Source organism: Mesoplodon mirus (assembly GCF_964341445.2).
Source record: "Mesoplodon mirus genome assembly, chromosome: 6".
Classification (NCBI taxonomy): Eukaryota; Metazoa; Chordata; class Mammalia; order Artiodactyla; family Ziphiidae; genus Mesoplodon; species Mesoplodon mirus.
The window spans coordinates 21059545-21078435 of NC_138982.1; positions in this window are offsets into that span (position 1 = coordinate 21059545).

Here is an 18891-nt window from a genome sequence, read left to right on the forward strand (position 1 = left end):
ACCATCCATATTGCAGCCTAGTTGAGTCTACTTTTTTTTCCAAATGTTTCTCCCAAATTAATGCTATTGTTTGTATAGCAATATTTATTTCATATTACCAACCTGTTTACTGTTTGTTCACCCTTGCTTTTTGCATCATATACCTTCTTCAGGGTTTAATTTCCTTCTTAGGAAAATACTTCCATTATTAGTTTTTGTCATTTTGTTTGCCTTATTTTGTTTTGATTCAGGAATGGTCTGTAAATTGTAATCTTGTCAATCTTTATATCTTTTTTTAACATCTTTATTGGGGTAAAATTGGTCTACAATGGTGTGTTAGTTTCTGCTTTATAACAAAGTGAATCAGCCACACATATACACATATCTCCATATCTCCTCCCTCTTGAATCCCCCTCCCACCCTCCCTATCCCACCCCTCTAAGGGGTCACAAAGCACCGAGCTAATCTCCCTGTGCTATGCAGCTGCTTCCCACTAGCTATCTATTTTATGTTTGGTAGTGTATATATGTCAATGCTGCTCTCTCACTTCATCCCAGCTTACACTTCCCCATCTCCATGTCGTCAAGTCCATTCTCTACATCTGCATCTTTTTCCTGTCCTGCCCCTAGGTTCTTCAGAACCACTTTTTTTTTCTTAGATTCCATATATATGTGTTAGCATACAGTATTTGTCTTTCTCCTTCTGACTTACTTCACTCTGTATGAGTCTCTAGGTCCATCCACCTCACTACAAATAACTCAATTTCGTTTCTTTTTATGGCTGAGGAATATTCCATTGTATATATGTGCCACATCTTCTTTATCCATTCATCTGTCTGTGGACACTTAGGTTGCTTCCATGTCCTGGCTATTGTAAATAGAGCTGCAATGAACATTGTGGTACATGATTCTTTTTGAATTATGGTTTTTTCAGGGTGTATGCCCAGTAGTGGGATTGCTGGGTCATATGGTAGTTCTATTTTTAGTTTTTTAAGGAACCTCCATACTCTTCTCCATAGTGGCTGTATCAAGCTGCATTCCCACCAACAGTGCAAGAGGGTTCCCTTTTCTCCACACCCTCTCCACATTTATTGTTTGTAGATTTTTGATGATGGCCATTCTGACTGACCAGTGTGAGGTGATACCTCATTGTAGCTTGGATTTGCATTTCTCTAATGATTAGCGATGTTGAGCATCCTTTCATGTGTTTGTTGACAATCTGTATATCTTCTTTGGAGAAATGTCTATTTAGGTCTTCTGCTCATTTTTGGATTGGGTTGTTTGGTTTTTGGATATTGAGCTGCATGAGCTGCTTGTAAATTTTGGAGATTAATCCTTTGTCAGTTGCTTCATTTGCAAATATTTTCGCCCATTCTGAGGGTTGTCTTTTCGTTTTATTTATGGTTTCCTTTGCTGTGCAAAAGCTATTAAGTTTCATTAGGTCCCATTTGTTTATTTTTGTTTTTATTTCCATTTCTCTAGGAGGTGGGTCAAAAAGGATCTTGCTGGGCTTCCCTGGTGGCACAGTGGTTGGGAGTCTGCCTGCTGATGCAGGAGACACAGGTTCGTGCCCTGGTCTGGGAGTATCCCACGTGCTGCAGAGTGGCTGGGCCTGTGAGCCATGGCCGCTGGGCCTGCGCATCCGGAGCCTGTGTTCCACAAAGGGAGAGGCTGCAGCAGTGAGAGGCCCATGTACCGCAAAAAAAAAAAAAAAAAAAAAAGGATCTTGCTGTGATTTATGTCATAGAGTGTTCTCCCTGTGTTTTCCTCTAAGAGTTTGATACTGTCTGGCCTTACATTTAGGTCTTTAATCCATTTTGAGTTCATTTTTGTGTATAGTGTTAGGGAGTGTTCTAATTTCATTCTTATACTTGTAGCTTTCGAGTTTTCCCAGCACCACTTATTGATGAGGCTGTCTTTTCTCCATTGTGTATTCTTGCCTCCTTTATCAAAGATAAGGTGACCATATGTGCATGGGTTTATCTCTGGGCTTTATCCTGTTCCACTGATCTATATTTCTGTTTTTGTGCCAGTACCATATTGTCTTGATTACTGTAGCTTTGTAGTATAGTCTGAAGTCCAGGAGCCTGATTCCTCCAGCTCCATTTTTCTTTCTCAAGATTGCTTTGGCTATTTGGGGTCTTTTGTGTTTCAATACAAATTAGTCTTTATAGTTTTAATGATAGTTTAGCTTAGTGTAGAGTTCTAGACACACATTATTCTCCTTTATAACTCAGAAGTTATTTTATGGTCTTACAGGTACATTTCTGATGATGAGTGGTTTGTTTTCAGGCTGATTATTGATATTTCATAGGCAATCTGGCATCATGAAAGTTTTGTTCAATATTTCTGTCTTTGAAGTTTTCCTTTTTCATTATGATATATCTGGGTGTGAATTTTTTGTTTGTTTTTCCTATTCAAGAATTGTTATGATACTTTATTTTTTTAATTTTTATTTACATTATAGTTGATTTAGTGTTGTGTTAGTTTCAAGTGTACAGCAAAGTGATTCAGTTATACATATACATATATCCACTCTTTTTCAGATTCTTTTTCCATATAGGTTATTACAGAACATTGAGCAGAGTTCCCTGTGCTATACAGTAGTTCCTCGTTGATCATCTATTTTACATAGATTATTGTGTATATGTTAATCCCAAACTCCTAATTTATCCCTCCCCTCACTTTTCCCCTTTGGTAACCATGTTTGTTTTCTATATCTGTGAGTCTGTTTCTGTTTTGCAAATAAGTTCACTTGTATCATTTTTATTTTTTAGATTCTTTAATCTCAAGATTAAATTGAATCTTTCTCAGGTCTGAAAAGTTCTCTCCATTAAGACTTCAAGTCTGGCCTCTCTAATATCCTTTCTGTTCTGTCCCATGTGATTGTCCTGCTGGAGAGTCTCATGTTACTTCACTATCTCTATGCTCTCCTTCGTGTTTTCATTCCCTTCTTTCTCTGTGCGGTCTTCTGAGTGATTTCCAAGATACATCTTCTAATCCTATTTCAGTTCTATATACCCTTCTACGTAAAATATACATGAAAGCTACTTCAAGGTGTATATTTAGCATGTCTAAAATGTTCTCTTTGTTCTTTCCCAAATTTTCTTTTTTGTTTTTTCATAATAGTCATTCTTTCTTTGGAATGCCTTCTTTATTGTTCTATAATTTACAATTATTGAGGTTTGAGTTTTGTGATCTAATTTTCTGATTCTCATAACTTTTAACTTTCAAACATGGAAGTAGAAGTTGATATCCAAGGGGTTCTCACATAACCTGGGTTGAGGAGTTTCCTTGTGTGTCAGCTTCATGTTTGTCTCTACCATTGCCTAAGGGTCTCCCCAATGTCTGATTATTTTATAAGTAAATCATTCAGCTAGGAGTTCTCATGCCACACAGAAAAAGCAAATAGGGATCCCTCATCCATCAATGGTGAAGGTTTCACGTCCCATGTCCCAGGCATTGGTTGGCATCCTAATTACTTCCTCAAGCTGGTAGCTGTACACCCCATTGGTCCCCATTTCACAGATGGAGCACTCTTGAGCAACTCCCAACTCAAATGCCCAATTCTAGTCCTTCACTTTGCTATGGACCTTATCAAACTTCAGTGAGATCTTGGTATTTTTAAAGCATCCTTTCATCATTATTTATATCAAAACAAAAAATACCATATTTAGCAACTGAGAATATAGGAAAAGGGAAAATTAAAGAATACAAGTAATATTGATGGGGAAAGCACAAGTTTTGATTTCATACTTTTCAAGGGTGAACTGTATTCTTAGGAGTGGTTGCAGAAAACAGGGAGCTGCTGCCTCACGAAAGGCAAGGAGGGTGGGTAGACTGAGGAGCCAGGAGACCAATCTTTGGTTTGAGACTCTTTGGACCATGAGGTTTTACAAACTTGTTGGCTTCTCAGGGTTTCAGCTTTCTACCTGCCATTTCAGAAAGATTTCCCCACAGCAACAACAAAACAGTAGAACAAAAAAACAGACATCCAGCTTCAGAGTCTACCATGAAGAAAGGTAAATTCCTACAGGAAAATGTGTAACATTAACACCACAATCTTTTTAAGTAATACGTCTTAGTACAACAAGAGAAGGTTTTCGGAAAATAAGACCATAAATAAAGCCATTAAAAAAATGGGATTGCTTTAGGCCCAGTCAGTCTGACCCTCGACTTTTGCTCCTAAAGTGTCACTTACCCAACTAAAACCAGTCTGAGAGGAAAACATCATTTTCTAGGCTTTGGGGGCTAGAGCATTCCGTAAATTAAGACTTTTCCAAGAGATATTACAATAGCTCCATTTTTAAGCTGTGGTCTTTCTTGACCTGGTCATAGAGTAAAATATGGTCTAAGCCAGTTCTTGTTAGTCAGCCTCAAAAGATCATCTTCCCTTATACCTTCCTCTTGATATAAGACCACTCCCTCATGGGACAGGAGTAGATTTGAGATTTCAGAAGATACTTATTATTTGCAAGAAACAGCAAGTAAATTGTAAGCCTGTTTTATCTGAGCAAAAAAACACTAATCAGCTTCTAGACACCACAGAAGTGTCCACAGCCCAGGAATGTGTGAAGGCCAAAATACAATAAATGGTATGTCTTCTGCTGGGAAGCAACTAAGACTCATCTAAACCTAAGAGATAATCTATATTAAGAACTGAATTTGGGATCACCTTCCTTTCCATAATTCAGCAAATGTACTAGTTAGCAAGGCAAAGCCTTCTAAGGTGAAACGTTTCATGTTTCTCACCACTCTGCCTCACTTCCAGCATATTAACAGGACATTTGAAGATGATTTTAAAGGTAATAAGATACAATCTCTTTGGAAGAAAAGCAGGTTAGGGCTTCCAGCAAATACATGCTGAAGTTACTCACTGAAACTTGCATCTTGAAAGTATTTTCCTTCCTAAGGTATGCTGATCTTAAAAAGACTTTTCAGGAAAAGCTTCCTATTTTGGACAGGATCTAGCACTGAGGCTAGCTCTCATTTCTAATGGAAAAAAGGGATCCACCCTCTATATGCACACAGGGGAAAGTCATTCGTCTGCCAACTGAAGTATAAATTTGGCAGGGATGAATATAAATGCTGTGAAATTAACAACTTGGGTAGTCTTTAAATATTTTGACAATTACCCCTGTTGCCAGCTGGATTTTCACCTCCAGATGTTGTTACTTGACACTACCATCTGCCTTAAGTAATTTATTATTTTTCTGTGGCCAGGACAATTTTCCAGATATTTCCTCCTCCTTAAAAGTTAGCAAGGGGGAGAGACTGTCAAGATGGCAGAGGAGTGAGACGTGAAGATCACCCTCCTCCCCACAAATACATCAGAAATACATCTACATGTGGAACAACTCCTACAGAACACCTACTGAAAGCTGGCAGAAGAACTCAGACCTCCCAAAAGGCAAGAAACTCCCCACGTACCTGGCTAGGGCAAAAAAAAAAAAAAAAGAAAAAACAGAGACAAAGGAATAGGGATAGGACCTGCCTCTCTGGGAGGAAGCTGTGAAGGAGGAAAGGTTTCCACACACTAGGAAGCCCCTTCACGGGCAGAGACTGTGGGTGGCGGATGGGGGAAGCTTCGGAGCCACGGAGGAGAGGGCAGCAACCAGGGTGAAAGGGCAAAGCGAAGAGATTCCTGCAAAGAGGACTGGTGCCAACCAGCACTCACCAGCCCGAGAGGCTTGTCTGCTCACCGCCAGGGTGGGTGGGGGCTGGGAGTTGAGGCTCGGGCTTCAGAGGTCGGATCTGAGGGAGAGAACAGGGGTGGGCTGCGTGAACATAGCCTGAAGGGGGCTAGTGTGCCACGGTTAGCAGGGAGGGAGTCCGGGATAAAGTCTGGACCTGCCTAAGAGGCAAGTGACCATTGTTTCAGAGTGTGCAAGGAGAGGAGATTCAGAGCACGCCTAAATGAGCTCCAGAGACAGGCATGAGCCGCGGCTATCAGCTCGGACCCCAGAGACGGGCATGAGACGCTAAGGCTGCTGCTGCCGCCACCAAGAAGCCTGTGTGCAAGCACAGGTCACTATCCACATCTTCTCTCCCGGGAGCCTGTGCAGTCCACCACTGCCAGTGTCCAGTGATCCAGGGACAACTTCCCCAGGAGAACACATGGCATGCCTCAGGCTGGTGCAATGTCCTGCTGGCCTCTGCCACCGCAGGCTCGCCCCGCATCTGTACCCCTCCCTCCCTCCTGCCTGAGTGAGCCAGAGTCCCCGAATCAGCAGCTCCTTTAACCCTGTCCTGTCTGGGCAGGGAACAGATGCCCTCAGGCGACCTACACGCAGAGGCCAAATCCAAAGCTGAACACCAGGAGCTGTGCGAACAAAGAAGAGAAAGGAAATCTCTCCCAGCAGCCTCAGGAGCAGCGGATTAAATCTCCACAATGAACTTGATGTACACTGCATCTATGGAATACCAGAATAGACAACAAGTCATCCCAAAATTGAGGCGGTAGACTTTGGGAGCAACTGTAGACTTGGGGTTTGTTTTCTGCATCTAATGTTTTTGGTTTTATGTTTATCTTAGTTTAGTATTTAGAATGTATTATCATTGGTAGATTTGTTTATTGATTTGGTTGTTCTCTTCCTTTTATATATATTTTTTTCTATTTTTGTGAGTGTATATGTGTATGCTTCTTTGTGTGATTTTGTCTGTATAGCTTTGCTTTTACCATTTGTCCTTGGGTTTTGTCTGTCCGTGTGCTTTTTTGTTTGTTTTTATTTGTTTTGTTTTCTTTTTTTGTTTTTTAGTACGGTTTGTAGCACTGGTTATCACTGGTGGATTTGTTTTTTGGTGTGGTTGCTCTCTTCTTTCCTTTTTTTCTTTTTTTTCTTTTTAAATTACTTTTTAATTTTTAGTAATTTTTTATTTTAATAATTTTATTTTCTTCCTTCCTTCCTTCTCTCTCCCTCTCTCTCTCCCTCTCTCTCTCTCTCTCCCTCCCTCTCCCTCTCTCTCACTCTCTTCTCTCTCTCTTCTCTTCTTTCTCTTCTCTCTTTCTCTCTCTCTTCTCTCTCTCTCTCTCCCTCTCCCTCTCTCTCTCTTCTCTTCTTTTCTCTCTCTCTCTCTCATTCCTTCTCCCTTTTCCTCTGAGCCGTGTGGCTGACAGGGTCTTGGTGCTCTGGCCGGGTGCCAGGCCTGTGCCTCTGAGGTGGGAGAACCGAGTTCAGGACACTGGACCACCAGAGAACTCCCGGCTCCACATAATATCAAATGGTGAAAGCTCTCCCAGAGATCTCCATCTCAATGCTAAGACCCAGCTCCGCTCAACAGCCAGCAAGCTACAGTGCTGGACACCCCATGCCAAACAACTAGCAAGACAGGAACACAACTCCACCCATTAGCACAGAGGCTGCCTAAAATCATACTAAGTTCACAGACATTCCAAAACACACCACCGGATGTGGTCCTGCCCACCAGAAAGACAAGATCCAGTTTCATCCACCAGAACACAGGCACCAGTCCCCTTCACCAGGAAGCCTACACAACCCACTGAACTGAGCTTAGTGACAGGGGGCAGACACCAAAAACAATGGAACTACAAAACCCGCACCCTGCGAAAAGGAGATCCCAAACACAGTAATATAAGCAAAATGACAAGACAGAGAAACACAGAAGAGATGAAGGAGCAAGGTAAAAACCCACCAGACCAAACAAATGAAGAGGAAATAGGCAGTCTACCTGAAAAAGAATTCAGAGTAATGATGGTACAGATGATCCAAAATCTGGGAAATAGAATAGAGAAAATACAAGAAACGTTTAACCAGGACCTACAAGAACTAAAGAGCAAACAAACAATGATGAACAACATAATAAATGAAATTAAAAATTCTCTAGAAGGAATCAATAGCAGAATAACTGAGGCAGAAGAACGGATAAGTGACCTGGAAGATACAATAGTGGAAATAACTACCGCAGAGCAGAATAAAGAAAAAAGAATGAAAAGAATTGAGGACAGTCTCAGAGACAGCTGGGACAACATTAAACACACCAACATTCGAATTATAGGGGTCCCAAAAGAAGAAGAGAAAAAGAAAGGGACTGAGAAAATATCTGAACAGATTATAGTTACAAATTTCCCTAACTGGAAAAGGAAATAGTCAGTCATGACTATCTCTGGAGAGCAGAGAGTCCCATACAGGATAAATCCAAGGAGGAACACACCAAGACACATATTAATCAAACTATCAAAAATTAAATACAAAGAAAAAATATTAAAAGCAGCAAGGGAAAAACAACAAATAACACACAAGGGAATCCCCATAAGGTTAACAGCTGATCTTTCAGCAGAAACTCTGCAACCAGAAGGGAGTGGCAGGACGTATTTAAAGTGATAAGAGGGAAAAACCAACAAGCAAGATTACTCTACCTGGCAAGGATCTCATTCAGATTCAATGGAAAAATTAAAACCTTTACAGACAAGCAAAAGCTAAGAGAATTCAGCACCACCAAACCACCTTTACAACAAATGCTAAAGGAACTTCTCCAGGCAGGAAACACAAGAGAAGGAAAAGACCTAAAATAACAAACCCAAAACAATTAAGAAAATGATAATAGGAACATACATATTGATGACTACCTTAAATGTAAATGGATTAAATGCTCCAACCAAAAGAGATAGACTGGCTAAATGGATACAAAAACAAGACCTGTATATATGCAGTCTACAAGAGACCCACTTCAGACCTAGGGACACATACAGACTGAAAGTGAGGGGATGGAAAAAGATATTCCATGCAAATGGAAATCAAAAGAAAGCTGGAGTAGCAATTCTCATATCAGACAAAATAGACTTTAAAATAAAGACTACTAGAAGAGACAAAGAAGGACACTACATAATGATCAAGGGATCAATCCAAGAAGAAGATATAAAAATTGCAAATATTTATGCACCTGACATAGGAGCATCTCAATACATAAGGCAAATGCTAACAGCCATAAAAGGGGAAATTGACAGTAACACAATCATAGCAGGGGACTTTAACACCCCACTTTCACCAATGGACAGATCATCCAAAATGAAAATAAATATGGAAACACAAGCTTTAAATGATAGATTAAACAAGATGGACTTAATTGATATTTTTAGGACATTCCATCCCAAAACAACAGAATGCACTTTCTTCTCAAGTTCTCATGGAATATTCTCCAGGATAGATCATATATTGGGTCACTAATCAAGCCTTGGTAAATTTAAGAAAATTGAAATCGTATCAGGTATCTTTTCTGACCACAACATTTTGAGACTAATTATGAGATATCAATTACAGGAAAATATCTGAAAAAATACAAACACATGTAGGCTAAACAATACACTACTAAATAACCAACAGATCACTGAAGAAATCAAAGAGGAAACAAAAACATAACTAGAAGCAAATGACAATGAAAACACGATGCCCCAAAACCTACAGGATGTACCAAAAGCATTTCTAAAAGGGAAGTTTATAGCAATACAATCCTACCTCAAGAAATGAGAAATATCTCAAATAAACAACTTAACCTTATACCTAAAGCAATTAGAGAAATAAGAACCAAAAATTCCCAAAGTTAGCAGAAGGAAAGAAATCATAAAGATCAGATCAAAAATAAATGAAAAACAAATGAAGGAAACAACAGCAAAGATCAATAAAACTAAAAGCTGGTTCTTTGAGAAGATAAACAAAATTGATAAACCATTAGCCAGACTCTTCAAGAACAAAAGGGAGAAGACTCAAATCAACAGAATTAGAAATGAACAAGGAGAAGTAACACTGACACTGCAGAAATACAGAGGATCATGAGAGATTACTACAAGCAACTCTATGACAATAAAATGGACAACCTGGAAGAAATGGACAAATTCTTAGAAAAGCACAACCTTACGATCCTGAAACAGGAAGAAATAGAAAATATGAACAGACCAATCACAAGCACTGAAATTGAGACTGTAATTAAAAATCTTCCAACAAACAAATGTCCAGGACCAGATGGCTTCACAGGTGAATTTTATCAAACATTTAGAGAAGAACTAACACCTCTCTTTCTCAAACTCTTCCAATATATAGCAGAGGGAGGAACACTCCCAAACTCATTCTATGAGGCCACCATCACCCTGATACCAAAACCAGACAAAGGTGTCACAAAGAAAGAAAACTACAGGCCAATATCACTGATGAACACAGATGCAAAAATCCTCAACAAAATACTAGCAAACAGAATCCAACAGCACATTAAAAGGATCATACACCATGATCAAGTGGAGTTTATCCCTGGAATGCAAGGATTCCTCAATATACACAAATCAATCAATGTGATACACCATATTAACAAATTGAAGGAGAAAAACCATATGATCATCTCAAAAGATGCAGAAAAAGCTCTTGACAAAATTCAATACCCATTTATGATAAAAACACTCCAGTAAGTAGGCATAGAGGGTACTTACCTCAACATAATAAAGGTCATATATGACAAACCCACAGGGAACATTTTTATCAATGGTGAAAATCTGAAACTGTTTTCTCTAAGATCAGGAGCAAGACAAGGTTGTCCACTCTCACCACTATTATTCAACACAGTTGTGTAAGTTTTAGCTACAGTAATCAGAGAAGTAAAAGAAATAAAAGGAATCCAAATCAGAGAAGAAGTAAAGTTGTCACTGTTCGCAGATGACATGATACTATATATAGAGAATCCTAAAGATGCCACCAGAAAACCAGTAGAGCTAATCCATGAATTTGGTAAAGTAGCAGGATACAAAATTAATGCAGAGAAATCTCTTGGATTCCTATACACTAAAGATGAAGAACATGAAAGAGAAATTAAGGGGAAAATACCGTTTACCATTGCAACAAAAAGAATAAAATACCTAGGAGTAAACCTACCTAAGGAGACAAAAGACCTGTATGCAGAAAACTATAAGACACTGATGAAAGAAATTAAAGATGATACAAACAAATGGAGAGATATACCATGTTCTTGCACTGGAAGAATCCACATTGTGAAAATGACTATACTACCCAAAGCAATCAGATTCAAGGCGATCCCTATCAAACTACCAATGGTATTTTTCACAGAACTAGAACCAAAAATTTCACAATTTGTATGGAAACACAAAAGACCCCGAATAGCCAAGCAGTCTTGAGAAAGAAAAACAGAGCTGGAGGAATTAGGCTCCTGGACTTCAGACTATACTACAAAGCTACAGTAATCAAGACAGCATGGTACTGGCACAAAAACAGAAATACAGATCAATGAAACAGGATAGAAAGCCCAGAGATAAACCCACGCACATATGGTCACCTTATTTTCGATAAAGGAGGCAGGAATATACAATGAAGAAAAGACAGCCTCTTCAATAAGTGGTGCTGGGAAAACTCGAAAGCTACATGTATAAGAATGAAATTAGAACACTCCCTAACACCATACACAAAAATAAACTCAAAATAGATTAAAGACCTAAATGTAAGGCCAGACACTATCAAACTCTTAGAGGAAAACATGGTCAGTCAGAACACTCTATAACATAAATCACAGCAAGATCCTTTTTAACCTTCCTCTAACAGAAATGGAAATTAAAAAAAAAAATGGGACCTAATGAAACTTAAAAGCTTTTGTACAGCAAAGGAAACCACAAACAAGACGAAAGACAACCCTCAGAATGGGAGAAAATATTTGCAAATGAAGCAACAGACAAAGGATTAATCTCCAAAATTTACAAGCAACTCATGCAGCTCAATATCAAAAAACCAAACAACCCAATCCAAAAATGGGCAGAAGACCTAAATAGACCTTTCTCCAAAGAAGATATACAGGTTGTCAACAAACACATGAAAGGATGCTCAACGTCACTAATCATTAGAGAAATGCAAATCCAAACTATAATGAGGTATCACCTCACACCGGTCAGTCCTAATGGCCACCATCAAAAAATCTACAAAAAATAAATGCTGGATAGGGTGTGTAGAAAAGGGAACCCTCTTGCCCTGCTGGTGGGAATGTAAATTGATACAGCCACTATGGATAACAGTATGGAGTTTCCTTAAAAAACTAAAAATAGACCTACCATATGACCCAGCAATCCCACTACTGGGCATATACCCTAAAAAAACCCATAATTCAAAAAGAGTCATTTACAATGACTCTTTTTGAATTATGTTCATTGCAGCTCTAGTTACAATAGCCAGGACATGGAAGCAACCTAAGTGTCCATCGATAGATGAATGGATAAAGAAGGTGTGGCACATATATACAATGGAATATTACTCAGCCATAAAAATAAACAAAATTGAGTTACTTGTAGTGAGGTGGATGAACATAGAGTCTGTCATACAGAGTGAAGTAAGTCAGAAAGAGAAAGACAAATACCATATGTTAACACATATATATGGAATCTAAAAGAAAAAAAGAATGGTTCTGAAAAACCTAGGGGCAGCACAAGAATAAAGATGCAGATGTAGAGAATGGACTTGAGGACATGGGGAACGGCAAGGGTAACCTGGGATGAAGTGAGAGAGTGACATGGACATATATACACTACCAAATGTAGAATAGATAGCTAGTGGGAAGCAGCCACATAGCACAGGGAGATTAGCTCGGTGCTTTGTGACCACATAGAGGGGTGGGATAGGGAGGGTGAGAGGGAGACACAAGAAGAAGGAGATATGGGGATATATGTATACATAGAGTTGATTCACTTTGTTGTAAAGCAGAAACTAACACACCATTGTAAAGCAATTATACTCCAATAAAGATGTTCAAAAAAAAATGTTAGCAGGGGGGAAAAAAATGAATACAGCCAGGCCCCAAGAAGACTGCTGGCCCAAGCAGAAGTCTGACCTTCGAGAACACTGCTGCTTTATTTTCTTCCTTGTCTAATAAAAGAAGGGGCAGCCTGTCAATCGAAGATGCCATTCTGAGTTCCAAAGTGACAGAGGGAGGGTGCCTCTTGCAGAACTCACAGTTTAGTGGGAGAAAGATGGACAACTAGCAAGCAAACAAATCACATTTGACAGTAAAAAGTGTTATGAAGAAGAGAACACAGAGCAATGAGACATGGTTATTAAGGGATGGAGGTGGATGGTTATTTTGGATATTTTAGATCAAGAAAATCCTCTCTGTTTTTTTATTGAAATGTAGTTGATTTACAATGTTGTGCTCATTACTGCTGTACAGCAAAGTGATTCAGTTATACATATACATATTCTTTTTTTATATTCTTTTCCATTATGGTTCATCACAGGATATTGACTATAGTTCCCTGTGCTATGAAGTAGGACCTTGATGTTTATCTGTTCTATATATAAAAGCTTCCATCTGCTAACCCCAACCTCCCAGTCCATCCCTCCCAGGCCCCTCCACCTTGGCAGCCAGCAGTCTGTTCTCCATGTCTGTGAGTCTGTTTCTGTTTTGTAGATAGGTTCGTGTCCTATTTTAGATTCCACATATAAACGATATCATATGGTATTTGTCTTTCTCTGACTTACCTCACTTAGTATGATCATCTCTAGTTGCATCCATGTTGCTGCTAGATCAAGAAAATCCTGTTATGGAAGGTGACATTTCAGAAGAAAACTGAAAGATAAGTAGTAGCCAAACTACTTTGAACACTTTAGAATGTTTTTTATATATTTCTTAATGGGCTTATATATTTGATAACACTAAGAATTTAAATATCAACCATATCCCATGACTTACACACAAGGACATAATGAAGTTCAAGTTCTCCATTTTTCTGCTTCCATCTTTCCGGTCTCTCTGTTCCTGTGGCTAATTCCCTCTGCTGCACCAGAGAGAATCACTAGTAACAATCTGATTGATGATTTCATTACTGACCCTTTATCAATATTCTTATATTCTTAATTCAAGTATGTGGATAATTTGCAAAGCCTCTGGAGTTCTCTCATTGCTCTTTTGCCCAGATATCATTTTACCTTGCCTGTGGAAAAACCAGTATGAGTCCCATTGGCTGTAAAACCCCTCAGTTCCCCTTTAACTGTGTGAGTGAACTACAAACACCACATCACGACTCTTAGAACCACAGTAGAGGTGACAAATGATTGACCATGAGATACATGTCCAGCAGCCAACTAAAGATTTTACATACGTTATTTTTTTTAACTGAAGTATAGATGATTCACAATGTTGTGTTAATTTCTGCTGTACAGAAAAGTGATTCAGTTATACATACATACACTGTTTTTTATATTCTGTTCCATGATGGTTTATCACAGGATACTGAATGTAGTTCTCTGTGCTATACAGCAGGACTTTGTTGTTTATCCATCCTGTATATAACAGCTTCCATCTGCTAACCCCACCCTCCCATCCACTATCTTATCTCATCTTCACAACAACCCCACTCTAACATGTTCATGTAAATGTCCCCATTTTAGAAGTGAGGCCCAGAGATTAAATATATTCCCCAACACCACATAGGAAGTGGCGAGCAAAGGTTTATGTGCAGATCTGGCTGACTCCATCCCCTCCTCCAGATCAGAGGGTGGCAAATTACAGCCCAAACCAGCTCTCCACTTGTTTTTATATAGCCTAAAAATTAAGAATGGATTTTATGTTTTTAAATAGTAGCAGAAGAAGAAAAAGAATAGTCTTTTAGGACACATAAAAATCACATACATTTCAAATTTCAGCGCCAATAAAGTTTTATTGGACCACAGACACACTTATTCATCATGTATTTTCTGGCTGTTTTCATACTACAACAGCAGATTGAGTAGCTGAAGTGGAGGCCAAATGGCCCACAAAAGCTAAAGTATTTACTATTGTCATTTAAGATAAAGTTTCCCAACCCCTCTCTGGGTAATCAAGCAACACACAGACAATAAATGAGTAACAGGCTGTATCATTCTATGTCTGATAAGCAAAACGGAGCTACTGCCATACTATGATAATAGAGGGTTTGATACATGAATCAAGGCTTACGAGAATGAGAAAGGAGCTGGGTAAGGGAAGATCTGGAGGGTATAGCCAGAGGATTAAGAAAACAGCCACTATGGGCTTCAATTTGAAGAACTGGAGGCGGTGGAGAGAATGGAGTTCATGGGGGTCTCTAAGGTACCACTACATCTGGATGCATGACCTCAGGCAGGAAGCAGGTGGAAAGGTCTGAAAAGCTGCCACATCCTTCAAGACAGTATCTCCTGAGAACCAAGGGTGAGAGCTTCTCCCTTATTCTTCTTTCCCAATCTCTGCAAGTTCCTCTCAGTGGTAAACTCTAATCCAGAACTCTAAAGGAAGAAGGATTTGGGGAAACATAGACCCAAGACATAGAAGGGTGTGGTGATTGTGTAGAGTTGAAAACACAACCCAGCTCGTGAACCAAGCACTGCTTGACAATACCAGAGGTGGTATTTCTCCAGTGGTGGCCAGTACCTACACAGAGCCTGCCACCTTGCTTATGCTGATGGAGATGGAGATGGAGTTGGGGGTCCTGGGATGCCTATGGGAGGTCAGGGTGCAACCCTCAGAAACCCAAGTCCACTAGGTTTGCCTGCCTGGCCTTTTGCCATACCCCTAAACAATACCTATACTGCTTCTACTTTGGGATTGAGATCCAGGCTTGAAACTCAAACCAGTCAACTGGGGATCCAGTATTTTATCATCTTCATTATCATCTTCATTGTTGTTAAGTCACTTTCAACTGAAAAGTGCCTACTTCCTGCTTCGGATTGTGCTGGATACTTTATATACTTCATCTCCTTTAGTCCACACAATAACCCTTTCAGGCAGGGAGATTTAACGTCTTTTTACAGATGAGGAAACTAAAGTTTGAAATAGTGAAGGAACTTGCTCAACTTCACAGTGTAAATGGCTGAGCCAGGACATAGATCTCTGTTCTGTGTGACTCCCAACCCCAGCACACTGACCACGGTGCTGTCTACCAAAGCCAAGTCCTCTCAGACCCCTGCTTCTCGTACTCTTACTTTTCTTCTGGGAGAAACTTTGTTTGCTGGTAACCTAATTACCATCCTTGCATTCTCCCTCCCTCAAATGAGACCCTTGGAAAGTTCCAAATTTAACTAGATTTCACTAAACTTTCTTGATCATAATATTAACTGCTAATTTCATCCTAGACGGGGGTAGGATATATTGTCCTGGTTCTTTTCTGCAACCCTGCAGAGCATAATGTCATTCAATCCATCTGCCCCACTAGAAGTTCTCAATGTACAGCTTGGTCCAAGGTGTTCCTAACTATGACAATAAAAAGCATTCTTAACAAGTAGCTTCCTCTCCTAACACAGTATAGGGTGAGTGTTCAAGTGTGCGCTCTGGCATGTGATTACCTGTTTTAATCTAGGCTCTACCTCTTACCACCTATGCAGGACCTGACCTCTTGAGTCTCAGTTTTCTCATCTATAAACTAGAGATAGTAACCATATCTACTCATAGCATGGTTGTGAGGATTAAATAAATTAAGACATACAAATAACTTGCTGCAATGCAGTACTTACTATAAGCACACACAGTTGGCTATGGTTATTATGATTATTTTCATAAATCAAAGACATCAGAAAATCCTTGCTTTACAAAATGATACACAGTGAATTTTCTATCCAAGCAAGTCAACTTGAACGACTGTTTCTGGCATGATGAAACAGTTTCTCAGTATTATGAGGATAAAAATAATTAATAGTGGTTAGCCAATATGGCACCTTGTGATTCTGAAACAGCTTTCTCATTAATCATAAGCATGCAGAATCATTTTTTGTTCATGGACTAAATCTTCAGTTAATGGCTTCTGAACAGGGGCTGTGTGAGAGCAGCCAGAAGGTATGTGAATTTGTGAAGAAGCAGGGAAGGGCTTGGAAAGCTGGTGTTCAGTTGCCAAGGCCTGCAGGACCCCATGCAGCTGATCTGCATGCTAACTGCCTTGCCAGAAACTGACTCTGCAGGGCAGACACAGCGTTAGTGATGGTATCCCTTTCCCCCTCGTCTGTCTTCATCTTATTTCTGTCATCAGATCTCTCTGTCACCAAAAAAGAAAAACACTCCACCCTGTATCCAAAATGAGCAAGAAATCTGGAAAGAGTGGGTCTTTTATGGAGTCTCCACGGCTGGAAAGCCATTGTCAAAATGACCCTTGGGATCCAGGCACATTAAATGGCTTTAAGCAAGACAGTGCCATGCTCAGATTTGAACTATAGAAACATCCATCTGGAAGCATGGAAAAAGGGGACTGAAGAAAGACTAGCCTGAAAGCAGAGCATCTGTTACAATAATCCAGGGTGCTGTTATGTTCAGGGGGCAGTGTTGTAAAATGGAGATAAATGGATAGATATGAGAGACAGGAATTAGAACTAAAGACTGATTGGATAAGGGGCTGAGGGAAAAGGAGTATTCAAGGTTCACCCACCAAGTTCCTGTCATGATCTATTGGATCCTCTGGGCCTAGAGGTAATTAGTAATTCAAATGATCATTTGATTAAATAGCCTCACACATCTAATTTATTAACACAATAGGTCAATATATTAACATTGAGACTATATTCCACCAGACACTGAAATCAATGAATCATTGACAGGGGGATTTGGGAAACAATCACCTAGTATCTACATGTGCTACGCCAGATAACAACAAGGATATAGAGAGCAATAAGACACGTAACACAACATTTGCAAAGCAAAATTGGTAAGTATTACAATAAGGTAAAAAAATGATTATCAAAAGATAAGGGAACAGGAGATAAATTCCAACCTACCAGAATAAATAGTGACTTCAGAAAAAGTTGTGACCTTGAATGGTCCTTGAAGAATGAGCAGAATTTCAACAGGCACATATGTAGAAGAGACATTCCAGGTTGATGAAGTGGCTTCCCAAAACCTCACAGGTATGTGGATGTACTTGCCATATACGAGGAAGGCTGAGTATTTATTACATTTCTTCTTGCCTTCAACATTAGATTCACGATCAACAAAACAGGAGCTGGAAGTTAACACATTAAATGTACAGATCAAAGTGAGTTGAAATGCAACTCACTTTGACTGGATGAAGTAAAAAAAGAAAGGTGTATCATGATATCAAGGAAAGCCAAGTATGACAGAGGAAGCATATTGTGCAGGGGAGTGAAAGCAAGAGATACATCTGGGAGCAAGAGTTTATACTCGATTTGGGGGACAATGGTGGGACATTCAAAAGTTTTTGAGAAAAAAATGATGCTATCAACTCTGCGTTTTAACATGAGATCTTCAGTGCAAAAAGTCAAGAAAAAGAAATAAAAGGCATAAGGATCAGAAAGGAAGAGGTAAAATTGTCTCTATTTGCAGATGGCATACATTTTTATATAGCAATTCCTAAAGAATCAATAAAATTACTAGTAAAACTAATACCTGAATTGATCAATGCCACGACATACAAGGTTAACATTCAAATTATATATAGCATTGAAAATGGGAAAATGAAATTTCAAAAATTTTTTCTCTGCAATACCATCAAAAAACATAATATATTTAGGAATAAAGTTAACCAAAGACATGTAAGACCTCTATGCTGAAACTATGCAACATTGTAAACAGTGAGCTACATAACATGTTGATGGAATGGAAAAGTCAGTTGCCTCTGCCTTACAAGTAATCAATCTATGCATCCAATACAGCCCAAATCACAAGGCAGCAGCTTTTCTGTTGAAATTGACAAGTTGATTCTAAAATTTAGGTAGAACTGCAAATGACCTAGAATATCTAAAAACAATTTCAAAAGGAAAAACACTTATACTTACACTACCTGCCTTCCAGATTTATCCTGAAATTACAGTTTTCAAACTGTGTGGAACTGGCATCAAGATAGACAAATAGATTAATAAAGCAGAATTGAGGGGCTTCCCCGGTGGCACAGTGGTTGAGAGTCCGCCTGCCGATGCAGGGGACGTGGGTTCGTGCCCCGGTCCGGGAAGATCCCACATGCCGT